Source organism: Rhinolophus sinicus, chromosome 1 (genome assembly GCF_057876585.1).
Source record: "Rhinolophus sinicus isolate RSI-liver-muscle chromosome 1, RSI-T2T, whole genome shotgun sequence".
Classification (NCBI taxonomy): Eukaryota; Metazoa; Chordata; class Mammalia; order Chiroptera; family Rhinolophidae; genus Rhinolophus; species Rhinolophus sinicus.
In genome coordinates this window covers 14538202-14559187 of record NC_142501.1, presented here as the reverse complement: position 1 = coordinate 14559187, position 20986 = coordinate 14538202, and the positions used below count along the sequence as shown (strand labels likewise).

At 47.4% G+C, this 20986-nt stretch overlaps 1 protein-coding gene across 1 annotated transcript in view; it reads right to left on the bottom strand.

The window, feature by feature from the left end:
* SYN3 (synapsin III) overlaps window positions 1-20986 on the bottom strand; it is a 409774-nt gene that overhangs the window by 298065 nt on the left and 90723 nt on the right. The window lies entirely within an intron of this gene.

Genomic DNA, 20986 nt, shown 5'->3' with positions numbered 1-20986 from the left:
CAGGTAAGTGGCAGGGCCAGGTCTGTGCAGCCTCACCGCCCTGGTTTCCAACCACCATGCAGCATGGCTTCCCTTCTGTGTATTTCAAGTGCCTCTTGTCCCTTTCAAGGAAACAGCAGGAGCACTAATGCGATGGCCGAGCACATTCTGAGGTCCCTCTGGAGACACAATCCTGATTAGGGCTCAAGCAGAGCTGGGTAAGGTCGGGACCATTTCCTCATTCTACAGATGGGAACACGACAGCTCAGAGAAGTGATGCATTTCCCTGAGTTACAAAGCTGGGAAGCAGGAGAGCCCCGCTGGAACTCAGGTCATCTGGTTCCAAGTCCATACGCTTTAACCTCCATCCCATAGCTCCAGGGGGACGGACACATTGTTTCACTCAAGCTACCAGGAATCCATCTGTTTCTGGATTTCTCACTTCTAAGGCACATGAGAAAATCAGCCTCACGGTAGGTAGTTGACACTCAAAATGGTATGATCTACTTGGCTTGGCCAGGGTCACACACTTAGCTTCAAATAAATGGTGTCTCTTTAAAATACGTCAAAGGTAAATTAAAATGACTCTCACAGGGAAAGGGCCTGCCCCCACTGGAGACAGAAGGAAAGATGCTACAGAGGCAGACATTTGCTAAATAGTTCTGAGCCTGGGCCTCATTGCACACTCCAGGGCCTGGCACCATGGAAACAGGGATGTAATAAGTCTGGGCTGAAGGAATGATGTACATGAACATCACCTCCTCGTCCCCCAAGGAAATGGCAAGGGTCTCCCTGGCTAAGTTGTAACTTGTCCCGAGGTGCCCACGTGGACTGTGACATCACGGGTATGGCTGATACTGTGCCCACAGAAACGGGCAATCATGTCACTCTGTGGTTAGGGTTAGGGGTGGGTTTGAAGCTTGGCGTTAGTATGTCTATGTCCTGATTGCATTCTCAGAACTGAACCAGTCCAAGTAGTGTATTTTAAGTACAGGGAAACGGAGGCTCGTAGCAAAGCAGTGACACATCCCAGGTCACCTGGCAAAACCATGGTAGAGCAGGAGATTGCGGTCGGTTCTCTCCTCCTGCTTTCCTGCTCTTTGTGCCCCACTTTGCTGGCTCTTGAGTAAGACAGATGGAAGGGAGGGATGAGGGGCCACGTGTGTCTCTCTAAATGGGATCTGATGACAATAGGGAACACTGACTTAAAATACAACCATTTTCTGCTTTTAGCTGGTTTTGAAAGTAATACATGTTCATTATATAAAAGAAAAAAAGTCTTGGATAACACAGAGAAGCAAACAAAATTACCTGTAATTCTCAACTCAGAGAAAATCCCTAATAACCTTTTTACATGTTGTCTATATGTACAGTACAATTCAATTATCTACTTTTAATGTATATAATATGCATTCACACTCATAATTGATTTCATGCTTTCTATTATTATTTTGCTATTTTCCACATATTATAGTGTGATAATATTATATATTATATTATATATTATATATTATAATATTATATTTCCCCTACTATCGAAATATCTCTAAAAATATCATTTCTAATGGCTGCCGAATAGTCCACTGAATGTATGTATCATAATGAAGTCAACCAATCATCTCCTATATCACGTAGGCTATTATTTCCAACATTTCACACATGTCCATATTTGTACACACGTCAATTCCTTCACGTTAAACTATTTCCTTAAAATAGATTTAAGAAGTGGATTACTGGGTTAAAGGGTATGAACTTTTTTTAAGGTACCCCAGACAGTGCCTCTTCTTTAAAGGTGTACGTCACCAGTTGCAGCAGGTTCCACCCACTCCAGCCTTGCCAGCACCTCAGTTTTCTAAAAACACATTTTTCAATTTGATAAGTAACTCTCCCCCCCAAAGATACCCTGCATCTCACTGCTGCTTGAGTTTGCATTTCTCTGATTTTAGTGACTTTGAGTACTTTCACTCACCATTTGCATTTTCTTTTGCATATCAGACTGCTCATATCTTTCCCCATTTTAAAAAATGGGGCCCTCCTGACATGAGCCCTGTGTATTACGATGCTGCCCCTCATCTGTCGTGTGTGGCAAGGCTTTTACTCGTTGCTTACTTTTTTTGTTTGTTTGTTTTATGGCTGTGCATCTTTGGAAAAAAACATGTAAACACATTTTCCATTCCCTCTGAGTCACATCTAGCAGTCTGTCCCTTCTGATTTCTCTTTCTGATTTGATGCTTGCAGTGTCCTCCAGGGCCTGGTTCTGACAGTGAGATGCCCCCTCCTCCTGGAACGGGGGTTTCCCAGACCACAGTGGCAGCAAACATGGTGTCTCATGAGGGGTAACTCCACTTCACTCCAGGAGGAAATAACTGCAGTCAGACGCCATAGGACGACATTTTGCTCAACAACAAAGTGCAGGGACAATGGTGGCCCTGTAAGATTATAATGGAGCTGAGGTATTCCTATCACCTTGTGCTGGCAGGACGACACCCATTACTTACGTGCTTGTGGTGACACTGGTGTTAACAAACCTACTGCGCTGCCAGTCACACACAAGTATAAACACATACAATTATGCACAGGAAGTAATATTCGATAACGATAATAAAATGACTGTTATAGGTTTATGTATTTACTGTACTAGTTTTTACCATTATTTTAGAGTTGTACCCTTTCTATGTATATATAAAACAGTTTGCTGTAAAACAGTATGCCATGTTATGCCAGCGGCGGCCTCATCTAGCTGGCATTTACCATGTCTCGATTGCATCACTTTCTCTTGCGCTTGACTGACTCTCGTGTTGTTTGGTATAGAGCCTCGGCGTGGGGTAGGCAGTACCATCTAGGTTTGTGTGAATATATTCTATGATGTTGGCACAATGACGAAAACCCCTTAGGACTCATTTCTCAGAGCACATCCTTGTCATTAAGCAGTGTGTGCCTGTAAGGTCTCATGCTAGCGAAGCTCCTGTTTGTGCAGAACTCGTAAGAGGGACACAGCTGGAGGGTGGAAATCTAGAAAAAAAAGAGGGTGCCCTTCTAAGACCATTTTCCAAGGGGAGCATCCGGTGACCTGTCTGTGGATACAGCAACTCTAGCCCCAGCTATTATTGGGCTCTCCCTCCAGGGTTTCTAGGACTCACCTCTAAATCAGAATCTTTCTGATTCTTTGAAATAAAAGTAGGGGTCACCTGCTCTTAAGGGTCGGGGAACCTACCTCAGATTCCATATTCAAAGTCATCTTTCCAAATGACACCTCGCATCCCTGCTGAAATCCCTCTTTCTCACGACCGACCCTAAGCTCCTCTCCACAGCTACCAGGCTCCCGTCCACGCCTCCATGCTCATTTCTACCTTCCTTTCTCCCTCATGCCCACTCGAGCCAGACTGACACGCTCCCTTCCTCTAATTCCTCTGCCTGGACGCTTCCTCCCAAACTGGGTGTGGGGACCTTGTTGTCATCATTCACTCGTTGGCTCAAACGCACTTCCCCAAAAAACCTGTCCTGTTCACTCTGTGGAAATTTGCCCCAACCTTCATACTGCCCTGGTTTCCTTTACTCACAGCCCTTGTGACAACTGTATTTCTCCCGTTTATCTGTTTAGTTGCTTATTGTCTGTCTCTCCTCTCTGAATATGTCAGCTCAATGAAAACAGGGAACATGCCTGCCTTGGACAAAACAGGTCTTACCGGTGGTTTTCAATGGATGATGGAGTTAATGTATGAATGAATGAATGAATGAACAACTGAATGAATGAATGAACACAAAATGGAATATCCACTGGAAACGGGATGGACCTCTTTCCTTGTGGTCCTAGAGAAGAGAACAAGGACTGATGGCCAAACTAGCAGGAGATATAACAGTGGCCCCTAATAAGTCAGGAGCTGCTTTACAAGGTAACAAGTTCCATATTTTTGGAGGTATGTTAGCATCACTAAGAGAATTTTAACCCCAGGGAATTAAGTTGGACCCCCCCCCCCCCCCCGGACCTCTTAAGATTCTCAGATACAATATGTGAAAAATAAGCACTTTCCATGAGGGCAAACCAGGCATGTGTTTGAATTCTGCCATTCATTGCTATATGGAATGCACAGTGTCCTTCCTGATAGCCTGAGGTGTGAGGGATTCGCAAGGAATGCAGAAGAATTAGTGACTCCAGCCAGGTGACCGGTGGCACGCAGGCCCTCTCTCCGTACCCAGCACCCCAGCTTCTCTGTCGAGTCAGGGAACATTCAAGGGTGTGACAACCAGCAGTGGTAAGGCCCTGACAAGCACCCTGCTAGAGGCTGGATATCCTGAGATGACCGACACCTGATCCCTGCTTGCAGGAAACTCACGATCCAAGGGGAGTTGAGTGCAATGCTACAGGATAAGAATATGTTAAATGAACCAGGAAATGTGTGAAGGATATCACAAGTCACGTAGGAAGCTGTATTCAGCTCTGTCTGGGGTGGATGTGGACAAGTGTGTACTGGAAGGATTGGGTCTCGAAAGAAAAGTAGGGATTTGTCACATGGGCAGAGTTTTGAGGGTATTCCAGGTCGAGAGAACTGCACCTGCAACTAAACGGATGGGCCCTCGTAGTGGGGGGTGGAGGGGGCTGAACCTTTTTTTGTGTTGTTTTGTATGCTCAGTGTCCTCCTTTCTTCTGCTTCTGCTTTTTTTTTTTTTTTTTTTTTTTGAAAAAGAGCCCATGACCAAAATCCTCTCCAATCAGAAAACCACGTTCCCCTGGGCAGTAACTGGTCTAAGAATTGCATCTCTGATGTCACAGGCCCGTTAGAATTCTTGAGTGCAAGGAGAGGCGTGGCCAGGTAAGCCAGCGTGATGGGAACTGGGGCTGATGGAGACCATTCTCTTGCTACCCGGAGGGATCCCCTCTGGAACAGAAATGCTACTGGGAACAGAGACAAAGAGGGAGACAAAAGCCTGTACTCGTGGAATCCCTGAGCCTGCTGAGCCTGCCACCAGAGCCGTTTGTATCCTCTGCATGATTTGCGCTGTGACATTCCCTGTTTTGCCTGTACTTGTTGAATCAGGTCTGTCCCTTGCCATCACTATTGCTCTGACTGATCCTGGGAGGAAATGGCAAAGTTTGCGACTGGTTACATGGCGGGAACAGAAGGTCTGGTGAGGTGGCAGCAAGAGGTGAGGTTGGGTAAAAGCCCCGACAATGCTCACGAGCCCCGTCCTTCCTGGATTATGTCGCCACAGGTCCCCCTGGGCCCACACCCTGTGTGGGTCTTGCCTGGGCAAGAAGGCCTCCTTCCATCCCACACAAGTTGGCATATCCTGGCTGCAGGCTGTCCCTGGGTTTTCTTGTGATTTTGGCTTTAGGCCTAATGTGAGCTATATTATTTGGGTTTCTGATCCCAGGTCTTTCTCAGAAGTGGCTGTCAGCACTGGAGAGGAAACCAAGGACAACCTATAATTAAATGGTGGAGATGGGGCAGGTGATCTGTGGCTGGGAGATTACTGCGTGCTTCAGGCAGCGGCAGGAGGCAGGGGCCAAAGGCTGAGTGACTTTTCAACCAGCACAGAAGTATAATAACACCCTCCCGTAGGCAGAAGACTGTGATGGCAAGAAAAGATCTTGGCTGGGTTTTGCCTGGGTCCTAAGTTAATGAGCAGAAGCCACGTTATTCTCAGCTGCTTGGCTGCTACTCTATAACTGTCCCTTGTTCTTCAGGAGCCAGGTTGACAAAGGATGACGATGATGCTGATTTTGGTCACATGCTGACCCATCACACCCAGGCCGAACCCCAGCTTGCCTGGGTAGGCTCTGGACTGTCTGACCCCGGTGTCCCCCAGCAGGGAGACCAGGTTTCCTCTTAACTGTCTCCACACTCATGAGCCTTCTCCATTTCCCTCCACCTCAGTACCGAATCTGGGAAAAGGCGACCAAGAGACCTGAGCGAACCATCAAAAACAAGTGGCCTGAGGAAAAGGGGAGGGGACCACAAGACATGGAAATGTCACTATGCTCCTGCAAGCTTACGGACTGCTGTCCTGCCGCAAGGACAGAGGAGAGGACACGTGCACACTTTGTACACGGAGGGGTTAGAATGGGCCATATGGAAGGACTTTGGGAATCAGCTATGTTTCCCACCAGCCCAAGGACTGCAAGAAATTAGCCCTGGCCGAAAAGAAATTAGGTGGCAGCCAACCAAGATTCTGGTGGTGAGCGGACAACCGGATGCTGCCGTGAGGCCTGGGGGGCCGCAGGCAGCTGCCAGCTGCACGGCATGATGACGAGGGTGGGGAAGGGGCCCAGCGGGCTTTGCGGAGAGCTGGGCTCGCTGATGAATCCCAGGGCCCTCTCTGTAAACGACTAGGAGGTTAATAAAACACAGACACGAGTTAATGGAGGAAGTGGGCTTCCTCGTGTCCCTTTTCAGCCTCAGAATCTTAATCTCTGTCTCCTGGACTCTTCCTTCCCTTTCGTTTCAGAGAAGGCGTCCTTCCTGCTGCATCTTACTCCTCCATCACCCAGGGACCCCACATGTGATGCGTTGACTTGTGTCCCTCGGAAGGATACATTGAAATCCTAAGCCCTGTTACCTGCCAGTGTGAGCTTATTTGGAAATAGGTCTTTGCAGACTTAGTCAAGTTAAGAGGAGGTCATATTGGACTAGAGTGGGCCCTGATCCAATGACTGGTATCTTTATAAGAAGTGGGAAATTTGGACACAGACACACAGAGAGGAAGAGGAGACCACCACGTGATGAAGGAGTCAGAGGTAGGAGGGACGTGTATACCCAAGGAACACCAAGGATTGCTGGCAACCAGCAGAACCCAGGAGGAGGTCAGGAAGGAGCCTCCCTAGGTCCTTGCGAGGGAACATGGCCCTGCTGGCACCTGGATCTCAGCCTTCCAGACTCCAGGACTAGGAGAGAATAAATTTGTTGTTTAAGTCACCCAGCCCATGGCACTTCGTTACAGCAGCCTCAGGAAACAAATACACTGCACGCCCCCAATATTTCCTCTTTCTAGCTGCTTTCAGAACTTTCTGGCTTCCTTTGGTCTTGTGTGCACCCTCCCGCAGCCCCCTCCCCACTTCCCAAAACAACACCCCCAGTCCCAACAATCCGAAAACCTTCTATTCAAGGTTGAAAATGAATTGACAGGTAAGTAATGTTCAAGTTTACATTTTAAAAAAATTAACAAATCAACACATTGATAAATGCATGACTTGTTTGGAAAGGTGTTCACCAAAATGCTAACCTGATTGTCTCTGAAGGGTGGGATGGGACATGCGGTTATAACATTCTTCTTCAGACTTTGTGGTACTATCTGCATTTTAAAAGGAAAGGAAAGGAAGGGAAGGGAAGGGGAGGGAGGGGAGGGGGAGGGGAGGGGGGAGGGGGGAGGAGAAGAGGGTAGGGAAGGGAAGGGAAGGAAAGGAAAGGAAAGGAAAGGAAAGGAAAGGAAAAGAGCACAGAGCATTTTTACAACCAGGAAAAAACAACGAGGTTATTTTCATTTTGGAAAAATGATAAATGTAACGATGGTGTAACATCATGGAAAATGCTTATGGGACAATTCCATGTGACATAAACCAATAGAAAGCAGAATCTGTGTTATGACTAAAACATTATAAAAATTATCCTGGAAGGGGAGATGGAAAATCGCTAATGTGTTAACGTGGTGAGGCTGCAGGTGAGTTCTGTTGTTTTGGAAATTTCCACTTTTGTTATAGTATGGTTCGGGTATTAACAAGAACTTTCACTTGGCATCAATAAATTACTGAATCTGAAGCAAGTCCCCTCCACTTGGCCTGGCAGCCATAAGCAGCCAAGCCCACACTTCCTTCCATTGCTACACTTGTTAGACAAGGTGGTCCATGCCTGGTGGTTCCAAATCCCATGCACCCATCTCCATAACCCTCTATATCTGCCTGCCAGCCCCTTTCTACCCCAGTGAAGTCGCTCCTGAATGCCAAACCCCAAGGTCAAATGGCTTTTGCTATGCCCTCGCTTTCCCTGATCTCTAGTAATAGCTAATGTACCATGAGCCTTATTCTAGCCCTCTGCATATATTCACACACTGAAGCCTGACAACGGTCCTATAGGAAGCAGCTGTTATCATCATCTACATTTTCCAGGTAAGGAAACTGAGGCACAGAGCAGTCAAGGAACTTGTCAAAGTCACACATCTGTTGGTAATAGAACCCCAAGTCAAACCCACAGGACTGCTGGCTGTAGAGAAGGGTTTCCCAGTCTCTGCATTATTGACATTTTGGAGCTGGATAATTCTTTGTTGTGGGGTGAGGGAGGCTGTCGGGGGGAGCTGTTCAGTTCATTGTAGGACTTTAAAAAACACCGCTGGCCTCCATCCAGTAGACACAATAGCGCCTCCATGCCCAGTGCGACAACCAAAAATGTCTCAAGACATTTCCAAGAGTCCTCTGGAGGGTAAATCTACCCCTTCCAGGTAAATCCACCTGCTGGGAGCTTGTCTGGTCCTCAGTGGCCTCGGCAGCATTTGTCTGTCCTCCCGCCCAAACCTCCTCCCCCATCTCGGAGATGCCCTCTCTCCTTGTTTCCCAGCTGCTTCCTCCCAGCAACTCCCTTCCTGTGGCTCTTGCCCAAGGCTCAGTGTTGGCTCTCTGCCCCGTGAACTCATCTCTATTCAGTGAGTTTCCCACCTCGTCCTCACAGGCAATAGTGAAAATGACGCAGAGGTAGAGAGTACTTCCCCAGGAATCATTTTTAGGCTTTTAATGATGCTATCTCTAAACTTCACAATGACCCTCTAAGGAGGAGAGTCTGGATACCTTTATTTTTCAAGAAATTAAGGCATGGCGAGATTAAGCCCAGCAGGACGAGGTCCGCATGAGACTTGAGTGCTTCGAGGCCAGCGTGCATGACCGCGGTCAAGCAGTACCATCCACCCAGCTAAGCACGTCCCCATCACCTCACACCCACTGTGCTCAGACCCTAGGCCTGGCCTCCCCCAGAGAGCATCTCCTGATGTCTGTTGAAGGGCCCCCCGTGCTCCCAGGAACCCAGGAGATGTCATCCTGCAGTCCTCTGATTCTCTCGGACACCCGGCTGACTCTGCCCTCAAAGTGGCTGACTCTGCCCTCCATACCAGTCCAGGATTTGCCCCTATACTTCTCCCTCCCTTCTCTCTCTGCTCCCCACTCCGTTGCCTCCTGCCTAGAACCCTCAACAGACCTGTACCTCCTAACCCCACGTCATAAGTCCGTCATCTCTTTCCTCTCTGTAGCACAGGGCCCGGCTCAGAATGCAGACTGCTGAGTGGTGAGTGTTAGCGATTTATCTGCCTCTACCACAGAGTTTCCCAAGCTCCAGGCCACAGGGTCCCAGCAGGGACCATCAGCTAAAGGAAGTGGGCCAGTCTTTTCTAGCGACATCTTTGCTGGTATTCCTCTAACACATAATCCCCTGGTTTCCGTATTAAACACACAGGGACAGCCTTCATTTCCACAATGCTCTCTCTCTGACCTTTTTTGGCAGCATGCACGTCTTACTCTAGTTTTCATTTTTCCACTTTTGATAACGACTTGAGTACAAGAAACGTTGTGTTTTTCCGTCGGAGACCCCTATGACCAAGGGCAGCTAACACAGGCCTCTGTGGACAGCACGGAGGGAGACGTGGGCACTGCGTCCAGTGCAGCACTAGAGAATGGCCGGAGTGCCAACCATGACAGCAACACAGGCATGAGGTCCCGAGTCCCGAGGGGCCCTGATGACGTTTAAACAGAAGCCCAAATCTGGATATTTATATGAAATTCTCAATTACTTAAATGCTGACTACTCATCCAAAAATTTTTTTAAAATCACTGTGCAGACTGGTAACCAAAATAAAGCAGAAGTGCTATGGGGAAAATACCACCGAAACTCAAAGTGGCACCTCCTGGGGACAGATGGGACTCCATGCCAGCATATCATGGCCATGCAGAAAGCCTTAGTCCGGTCTCACCAAGCCATCTGCTTTTTCAAATGAAGCCAGAAGCCTGCCTTTGATGTGAAATATTTTGCACAAAATCTCTCCTTTCTAGAAAAAGACTCTACTTTTAGGGAAAAAAAAAAACATTTTTGTAACTATGTGTGGTGACAGATGTTAACTAGACTTATTGTGGTGATCATTTCGCAATATATGCAAATATCGAATCATTATGTTGTACACCTGAAATTAATGTAATGTTACATAGTATCAACGATAACTTCACACACAAACACACACACATTTTAAACACAGGACCACACTGTATGGGCAATCCAAACTTGCCAGGACAAGCCTTGTGGCCCGAAAGTGGTCAGTGCATGGTTTCCTCCTTGGGGACGTAACTCCCCGGCTACCGACCTATTCTGCCCCCCACTCCTGGACTAATCTTGGAAGCCTGCTCTCCTCACGCCACTCTGCTGTTCAAACACTCCGGTACGTCCACCAACCGGAGTTCATACTTCCGCCCCTGGGTTCAGTGCTCCCCAGAAGTGGCCCGGGCCTCCTCTCAGCCCCCACTCCCCTGCACTCCTAAGAAAGCCTTCTGCCCAGGCTCACTGGCCCTGCTGCCTCCACACTCATCTCATCCGTTCATACTGAGCTCTGTCCACGCCACTTCCCAAGCTTAGGGAACTACCCCTCAAATAGTCCCCCAATTCGAATCCCACTTCCTCAGCAATTCCTCCCTCTCCTCCGTTCCTGTTACCCTCAGGGTTTCTCACTCGTGTGGCAATCACCCACACTCTCCTGACAGCTCACAGGTTGTGGTCTCCTACTTCCTCTTTACCTGCCCAAGGCTGTTTCCACCTGGGGCAGGGTCTTCCCTTTCAAGTCTCCTCTGTACATTGCCCAGGGAGATCTTCGCAGGAAACACATCTGAGCGTGTCATGCTCCGGGACCAAGGGTTTTGGGGGCTGTCCACTGTTTGCAGATCAAAGCTCAAAATGCTGTGGCATGATAATGGAGTCTTGCGTCTGATTGGTTTGGGTCTACTTCTTGATCCACCCTGGCCACCTCCTCCCCCCCAGGATGCACCCTACACTCCAACCACAAGGGATGACAGCTGACTCCCTGAAGCCACGATCTGTCTCACATGTGTAACTCTGTACATCTTTACATAGTGGGGGAAATGAAAGGGACAGCTAATGACCATTCACAGAGAGCATCATGGAAATTAAGAATATTCCTATGTTTTACATATGGAAACAAGACAAGTCCAGGGACGCTCATGCCCACCTGTCTGCTCTTACGGGTCTTTCAATGCTCACCTGTAGAATGGGCTGGTGTTATTCACCTCCTGGGGTCAAGTTAACCGACACACACATACTTGGGAAACAGTGAGGCTCCCTGTAACCACCAGGGGTTGGTCTATAGGTTTGTAAATCTTTTCCTGGTGTCCAGCATGTGCCAAGCACGTAGCAGGAGATGCACATGGAAGGTGGAGTGTGGTCTGGCTTCACTTCTCAGGGTCCTAGTCCATCTCAAGTCAATAACCCTTCAACAACGAGCAGGGAAAAGAATCTGAGATGCCAAAATAACATGCGGAATGTGGCAAAATCACAACCACGTCTAGTCCTAGCTCTGCCCCTGACTTTCTGTAGGTCTCTCCTCTCTGGGGCTCAGTTTCTTTATTAGCAAAAAAAAGAAAATCTGGGCTACATGACCTCCAAGGGCCCTTTCTGGAATGACTGTCTGTAATTCCAGACTTGGAACCAAGGCTTTCAACACCCACCTCTCTGTCACATCTGTCTCAGTTCCCTTGTGACTTTCTGTCACATAGTTTATAAGCGTCATGATTACCGAAGACTGGGTACTTGCCAAGTACCAGGCACCTACAAGGGGCTTTTCAAGCCTTATCTCATCAGATCCTCACACAAAGCCCCTGTGAAGTAGGTACTTATCTTGGGCTGGGTCCCCTCGAAGCAGAGCCCAAAACAGGTTTCCAGCCCATGATTCACGGAGGGAGGGTGTGCTCTTGAAGAAAAGCTGTAAGGGGGTGAGGGAAGCGGGACAGAAAGGGGACGTCCCAAGGAGGGGTGTAGTCGTGGGTAAGTCTAGTCTCGGCCTGACCCACAGGGGCCCCTGGAGCATACTTAGTGCCACCAAGTTGTCCCACCTTGAGGGGAGATGGCTGGGCTTTTGCATCCCCAATATCAGTCAGTTACCCATCCCCGGAAAGGTGGGGGGGGGTGGTGGAAGAGGGAGTTGGCCGCTTGGTTGTGTCAGGGATGGAGGTATCATCAGCCAAAGGCTCTGCAGGAGGACGGAGGTACAGCCATCACCACGGCCTTGCAGCGCTGGGGGATGGGTACACTGGCTGGTGAAGGGGATCTGAACAGAAAACCACAGCATCTACACACCACTATGATTAGTCCATTTGGCGGATGAGGTAAACTGAGACCTGGAGTGATTCAACGTGCGCCCAAGGTCACAGGACTACAAAACACAGAGGTCTGCACGCGCAGGTACAACTCACATTCTCATCCAGTCCCCACTCCTGAGGGGCAGGACCCGTGTGCCTGTTTTCCAACACCCAGAATGGTGACTACACACAGGGAGTGCTGCGATGTGCTTGGAATAGTTGGCTTTGTGAGCCGCTGCTTTGTGAGCATCGGTGGCATGTCTGTGTGAGGCAGGGAGTTTGCCCTCACCCGAGGCGGAGCCCGTGGGGAGGGGAGCGCCTTGCTGTGGGACAGCTGCCTGGGCTGCAAGTGCTGTCAGCAGCCTGCTCCATGCTGGGGGCGGGCCACCTGCCAGGCTGCCGCTGCTCGGGGAAGGGGGACGTTATTCATCAGGGAGATAAGGCAGCTGATGAGAGATGGGCCTCAGAGCAGCTGTTCCTTAGCAGCAGCTGGAACGGATGCTGGAGAAGGGGAGGGGAGGGGAAGAGGGGGAAAGCCCATTCCGAGATAAAAAATGATGGCCCTGCTGGGGGGTGACGGGAGAGCACATTTCCACCAGAGGCTGGGTGCTAGTACATACTATACCCAAGGCCTTCCCCACAGACATCCATGCCTGACAAGCCACACATGTGCTTTTGTCACGTTAACTGTTGTACAAGTCAGGTGGCTCTCTTATCAAATCACTCAGCAATATCCACCTGGTGGGGTGCACAGTTCTCGGAAAGCAATGACCTGGGGCCTGGGAGCCTAACCGCTCTGGCTGGGCGACAGCCCTAAATCACCCATTTCCTGCCCGTGGGGCACTCAGGTGGCAATGACTTCAGGGAAAATGACTTCAGGGACACTAAGCCCCCTTCCTGCACTCCGGGGGTCTCCCCTCTTCTCTCAAAGCGAGCCCAGACATGGTGAAATTTTCCAGATTGGGGAGCAAGTAAGAGTGAGGTTTCCGTATTGAAGAGAGCCATTCAAAGAGACCCTGAAAGTTTCCTGGGAGCGAGGAGAGAGTGGGCTGTAAAGGGACGGGGGCTCCGGGGCGGGGGTCAGGGGCAGTGCCTGTGCTCTGGGTGGACCCCCCTGAGCCCCCGCTCCAGCCTCCCCCTCTGCCCACCGCTGAGCCTCCTTTCTGACCACAGAGTCGGGGTCTCCCCGCCCCGCGCCCTGCAGTGGACGCCCCCTCCTCCCAACTCCCGACCTCCTGGCTAACCTGGACTCTTCCTTAGCAGTCAGAACAGAGAGGGGTGCATAAAGGGGGCTTTAAAAGTATCTACGGTATTCTACTCTTCATGAAAAGATCGAAAATAAACAAGCAGGATGCTGAGGGTAGACAAGCTGCGTCATGTACAGGTAACAACAGTTACTATTTTATTAAGCACATGGTATGCATAAAGTACTTTTTTCTTTTTAAGAGCTTTCTTTTAATCCTGAGAAGTAACCTTTTGAGGTAGGTGTCTGGTTGTTTTTCTGTTTGTTTGCTTTTTAAATAAGACAGAGGCACAGAGAGGTTAAGTAACCTCTCCCATGTCACACTGCAGAGCCAGGTAGTCTAGCTCCAGAGCGGGAGTTCTCAACGACCTCAGTATATGGGTGTTTGTTATATTATTCTCTGTACTTTTCCTATGTTTGAAAGAGTTTAGAATGATTTTTTGAAAAGGATCTGAAGTGAATGTGACCAAATGTTAATATTTGTTCAACTGGTCTGGTTAACTAACTATGTTTAAAATTATTCCAAACTTTACAATACACAGGAATATTTCAAAAGAAAAGTGCCTCTGTGTTGTTACTGCCTCTTCTGGGAAGCCTTCTGGAGCCCCCTCAAGCCCCCTCCGCTAAGCTCTCACATCTCAGTGTGAGTATCCATCAAGGCCTTTATCACACCACATCCGAACTGATGATTTACTTCCTGTTCCTCCCTCTGGGCTGTGAACCCCACCAGGAAAGGGGTGATGTGGGATTTACATCTGTATTTCCAGGGCCTGGCCTATTGCAAGGAATGTAGATACTCCATAAAATTGTTAGACTAAACGGAGCCACTTGGGGGGAGAGGGGGCAGGGTGAGGATTGAGCAGCTGATGGAAGAGAAGCAGCAGAGCGTGGAGGGAGCAAATGTGGGCTCTGCCCTCCCTGCTGGGAGGCAGATGGCAATAATTTTTAGGACTGTCACCCAGTCAGGGTTTCCAGCATAAACGCTTCCAGCCATACCTTTCACAGTGCACAGGAACTTCTTAAGACAGGATCTTGGCTACTTCCAGCTCAGCTCACGCCCATCAAAGAAGAAGAGGGTAGGAGCAGCTTTCGAGGAAGCCATCTGGGTTTTACCCATTGTGTCTCCAACTGTGACTCTTGCTGGTTTGGCAGTAGCAGATCAGCCCGCAGCACAGCACGCTGGCCCCTTCGCTCTAGCTTGGGGGCTCTCGAGCTTGACTGCACATTGGAATCACCTGGGGATCCTCAAAATTATTCACACCCAGTCCTTCCCTCACTTCCCCGCCCTCAGATATTCTGATGTGATTGGCTTGAGGCTGGGATTGCTACGCAGTTCTCCAGGTGACTGTAACAGAGAGCCAAGGCTGAGAACCGCTTGCAAAACAGACAGCTGCTACCAGGTGAACTGAGATGGTTTCTTCACTCAATGCGCAGTTACTGAGCATCTGTGATGTGACAGGCATTGCAAAAGCAGGAAGAGTTCGAGATCTCTAGCCCATGGAGAAGCTAAGCTGAGGAGAGGAATTACTTAGCTGGTTTTGGTACGCACAGATCACACAGCCAGCCTGGGTGACCTCCTAAGACCACATCAGGGGTCACCAATTGATCACAGGATAATTCCCTGCTGAGTCCATACTGATGGTCAATAAAATGGCTGCTGGACAAAAAGCAAGGTGATAACTATAGATACAATACGCAGGTATGTTTCCCCAAGGTCCAGCTGGGCCTGGATTTCTTCTTTCCCCTGCTGGGTGGGACTTCACATACTCAGTGGCAGCCAAGAAACACATCGGCATGGGGTACAGGTCTGGCTGAACCTGGGCAACATTTCTACGAATTTAAATATACTCCTGAGAAATTCTAACACTGCTGGTACGTGGACCACTCTTTGAGAACCACTGGTAGGGGAAACACTGGCTAAGCACATATGCGCTGTTAATCCTTCCAGTAACCCCAGAGGTCGATTAGTGGAGTCTTTAGGGCATGGACTTGGGGCCCAAGCTTAACAGCTGTGTGATCCCAGAACATTAGTTAACTTTTCGGTGCCTCGGTTTACCCATCGGTAAAAACCAGGATGGTAACAATGACAGGCACTTTCTAGAGATGCTTCGAGAATACAATCAACCAACCCAGATATAGAGTTGGGGCCAGTGCCTGGCACACTGGAAGTCCTGGATTAACGTTAGTTATGTTAGCTAAATAGTGATGCCGATAGGCAGACAGCATTTATTTGTAAGACTTGCCAGAGTTTCTACGCATACAATTTTTTAAAAATTTCTTTACTATCTTAAAAATGGGTGTCTCATGTACGTGAGATCACGTGCAATAGCCCCGCTGCGAGCCCACCCAGTCCTTGACGCTTTCTCCTCAGGAAGTTGGTCTTGCCAGCTGTTTCCTGTTGCAGGTCCACCACCAGGCGTCACAGCTTTCCTGCTGTGAAAATGTAGCTGGCAACATGGCTTCCTAGCGTCCCACCATCGCTGAATGTCCTCAGTGGGCGCCTCCATGGTGCAAGTTCTATTTAGGGTCTGTGTCCACCTTCCAAGTTCCTTTCCCGTACAACAATAGTCATGGCAATAAACTTCAGATGTTTTTCCATGACTGTGGACTTCAAAGTCTTCTGTGTACTGTTCTGACTCTTGTTTTTCTACTTAGCAGCGTATCTTGGAAATCATTTCATATCAGTACAAATGGAGATGCTTCTTTACGTTTAAGAATTGTAGCTCGTAATATGGCTGTACTCTAATTTATTTAATCAGTCCCCTACAGATGGATAGCTAGGTTGTTTCTAATCTATAGCTATCAACAATCTCTCCTGAGAATGAAACTAATCTTAGCATTCACACAATGTATAATATCAATTGCCTGCCACCAATTTTGAATGTAATTGAGTGCATACAAGTTTTTATAAGAATTGCACTATGGAATTGGACACAAAAAAACAAAGACGTTTGACAGCCTCTGCTATATCTTCTGTATGCAAAATGATTTTGGCTGCAAATAATAGTGATGACTAAATCAATAAAGAAAATGTATTAAATCACTGAGTAGTCATGTCAGTTGCCTCACGAGTAATGACAGTCACGGGGTGAGTAAATCAGAGTCTCAGCATCATCTTCAAGGACCATGCTTCGTGCCCTTCTGACTCTGATTCTGAGGGATGGACTTTTGTCCTCGCACTGTCCCTTCATGTTATCAGTGAGTCATCCCCGCTCTCGGCGTATACCCTCATGACTGTGAGAAAGAGCCCTTCTTGAGTGGCTTTTAAGAGTTGTGGTGGACTTTCCAGAGTGCCCTGGCAGGCACCTCTCAGGCCTCACTGGTCCAAACTGCCTCTCAGGCCCTTTCCTAAACACATGTCTCTCTGTGGGAACGAATGACCACGACTGGCTGAAACTAACCAAGATTCTTCCCTTGCATCAAGGAGGGGCCTATGTTGCCATGAAGCGCTATGGCTACCAAACATCTGAATAAACTCAGGATTTGGTAGGCACAAAAGAAGGCAGGCGACCAACAGTAGTAGACAGTATACTGTCTCAGCAGTATACACTATACTTTCTGAAACCTTTTTTTTCATGTTCTTTAAAGAATTGGCTCATAGGATTATGTGTTTCAAGAGAAAAATATTAAGTGTATTTACAATGACACATGTGGATACATTTTAAAATGCAACAAGAACACTTCAAATCCACTACGAGGCTTTAGCGAGGCCTGGAAGACCTAGGTGTACAAAGAGCTCTTGACTTGGAATCAGAAAACACAACCTTGAGATTCTCTGCCACTTCTGTGAGACCTTGAGAACATTTCTTTAGCTCTCCAGGCCTCCATGTTTCTCCTTTGTGAAAACTGCAACGCGGAGGAAAATCAGATGTCACAGAGAAAGTGGAGTTTGCCGTTAGACCTGACTTAGAATCCCAGCTCCACCAGCTGTGTGACTGTGGGCAAATTTTGGACCTTAGCTTCCTCCTAAGTAAAATGGTGACAAAAATGTGCAATTCATAGGGTCATTTAAAATACATACTTTATAGAAGTAAATTTTGCATAAAATAAAATATACTCATTTGAAATGTAGAGTTTGATGCGTTCTGATAAATGTATACATCCATGTAACCACGTTGCCAGTTAAGATTCATATTTTCATCACCGCAGAAGGTTGCTTGCTCGCTACAGTCCACCCCCCATTCTCTTGACCCTAGGTAACCACTGGTATTTCAGGAACTGTGGATTAGTTTTGCTTGTTTCAGAAGTTCCTATCAATGGAATTATAAAGTTTGTAGTCTTTTGTATCTAGCTTCTTTTGCTCAGCATAACGTCTTTGAGGTTCATTCATCTGTGTTATACGTTATGGAGGATGGACTAGAAGGCAATTCCACATGACCTCTGCTTCCTGGTGTTCGTGTCCACATATAATGCCTCCCCCTGAGTGTGAATGGGACCGGTGACTTGCTTCTAGAACATGGCAAGGGTGATGGGATATCACTCTCAATGATCATGCTACATTATAGATCTGTTTTGCCAATGGACTCTCTCTCTTTCTCCCTTGAGTGCTTTGAAGAAACAAGCTGCCATATTGTGAGAAGACCTATGTAAAGGGCCACGTGACAAGAAACTACAGGCAACCTCTAGGAACAGAGGGCAGCCTCTGGCAGGCAACTAACAAAAAGCCAGGGCCCTCAGTCTTAACAGCCACAGGAAATGAATTCTGCCAACAACTTGGATGAGATTAGAAATGATTCCAATGCCACTCAAGCCTCCAGATAAGAACCTAGCCCTGGATGACATCTTGACTGCCATCTTGCAGAAGATTTGACAGAGTTGTGCCCAGGTTGATCCACAGAAACTGTGAGATAATGAATATAGCAAGACCTCAAATAACTTTGTTTCACTCGATGTGGTTTTGTTATAATGTTGATGAGATGGGGTAGAAACTTAACTCTCCTTCACATTGATTAACCTGTGGTAAAATTGGTTTCATTATACATCCTTTCACGTAAAGCCACAGAACCTGTCATCAACCAACAACGTTAAGTGAGACTTACTGTACAGGTAGTCTTAAGTGAGTAAGTTTGTGGTGATTTGTTACTCAGCATAGAAAAGTAACACACATCGCTTAGGAGTCTGTTCCTTTTTATCACTGAGAAGTATTCCATTACGTGGATGCACCACATTTTGTTTATGCATTCACCAGTGGATGGGCATCTGGGTTGTCTCCAGCTTGGGGCTATTATGAACAAAGTTGCTATGAAAATCCTTACACGAGTCATTTAGTAGACATGTTTCATTTCTCTTGGGGAAACATCTAGTACGAGAATGGCTGGGTTATATGATAGGTATATATTGAACTTTATAAGAAACTGTCAAACTGATGTCTAACGAGGTAGAACCATGTCACACTCCCGCCAGCAGTGTAGGGAGAGTTCCAGTGGCTCCACGTCCCTGCTCACAGTTTGCATCGTCAGTCTTTTTAATTTGATATGTCATTAGAGTTTTTAATCTGCATTTTCCTGATGCTTAATGATGCTTGGCATCATTTCATGTGTTTATTGGCCATTTTTTAATTATCTTCTTTGGTTAAGTGGGTGTTCAATCTTAAGACAGTGCCATCCCATGGGTTGTTTTAAGAAAATAATATGTTTGTAACATGATTAGCATTTGACAAACCCTAAATAAAAGAGCGCTATGATCACTTACATTATTTTTAAGGTCACTTAAAAGATAAAGTACTATGATTCTAGAAAGGGCCCACAAAGTATACTTTTAATAGTGTATTCTAAGACCTTGTCCTGTAGAAGGGATGGAGGAGAAAGAACAAGAGGTTAAATGACAGAGGAGATGGAGCAGGAATGCAAGAGCCACCCCCCTCCCCCAAGTTTTGAGCTAGAAGTCTGCATGGGCAGGAGGTATTGCCCAGTTTAGAAATGACTGGGAGAACTACCTTAGAGATTGAAGGGAAAGCTGGCATTCAAGTGGCTTCATCGTGGGACCTTCAGCCAGGGTGAGAGCTGAGGGCCCCAGCTCTGCCAGACCTGCCATCCAAAAGGGTGCCAAACACCTCTATTTAAAGCATCAGAGATTTCAAGCATTTTGTTGCAATCTGAAGTCTGTTAGTGCCTGTGTTCGCCTGGCAGTTACTGGGGCGGGGGCCGGAGCACAGAGCTGAGCATGTGTGAGGGGACAGTATAGGAATCTTGGAACAAGTTTCTATCAGAGATGCTAAAATTAACACATCACCCTCCTCACTGTTCCTCCAGCCCCAACTCTAATTACTCACCTTTGCCCCAAGCTCCATTCCTCAGTTCTAGGGGCCTTGCGAGGGTTGGTTTTCTAAAGACTCTGGAGGAGGGTAAGGGCAGTGACTGTGTCAACAAGCTTCTCTGAGGCTAAATTTTTCCCCCAAAGGAAAAAAAATAGTTTTGTGGGGAGTTTTCTATTAATAAATATGACATGTGCTTATTTAAAGGGAAAAAAATCAAATAGCACAGCAACATATAAAGAAGAGGGTGAAAGAAAGCAGCAGTCCCAACATTCAGAGACAGTGTTTACATTCCAATGTATTTCCTCCCATATTTTCAATATGTAAACAAACCTGTAAGTGCATATATTTCTAAATAAGATGGAATTATACAGACTCGTACGTGCCATTTTGTAATCTTTTTGCACCATTTCACAGGGATCAGTGCATGCCAAAATCAAAACATCTCCTGGTTTCCTTTATTTGTTCCTTGATAATTATTGAGAATTAGCACCTTTTTTACCTGTTGTTCACAGGCTATTTCTTCTTTTTAGTGAATTACATGTTTGTATCTAGTGCTTATTTGTATACTGGGATATCCATCTGTGTGGACTTATAAGCATTATTTATATATGGAGGTAGTGATCCTTTGCCATCGTTTGCAATGTTTTCCCTAAACTTGTCATTTCTTTAAATAGGCTTTTTCCTCCCAAGGGAGTTATGGGGTTGAGGTTACAGAAAGGTCCACAGTGACAGCCCGCAGGCATTCTAGCTTTTCTGGCTCTTACTGTCCCAGTGGTGTGAGATGTATGGAAGCTTCTTGTGCCTCCTGGGGTGGCTGCTCAGACAACTGACAATCCACTCTCCTGCACGTGTGTGTTCCTCTCCTGCAGAGGATGGAACGCTGGGAACTTTTCTAGACTCCTTTGCGGCGAGGATTCTGAATATAAAGCAGATTTGGCTGATGAGAAGCACTTGCTGAACTTTGCAGAGTTGAAGTGAGGTAGAGATCATCTCCCTTCCCTCTTTGGCTGTTCCCTGCTGGCAGACACGTAAACGGAAGCACGAGTGTGTGTGTCTGTGGTTTCTCCAGGGCCCTGCTCCAGCTAGTTGGGTGCCAGGGAGCAGTGGAGGCAGCAGCTTCCAGAGGCTTTCTCTGAACCCCAGCTATGGCAGAGTGCTCTTAAACTGAGACCCTGGC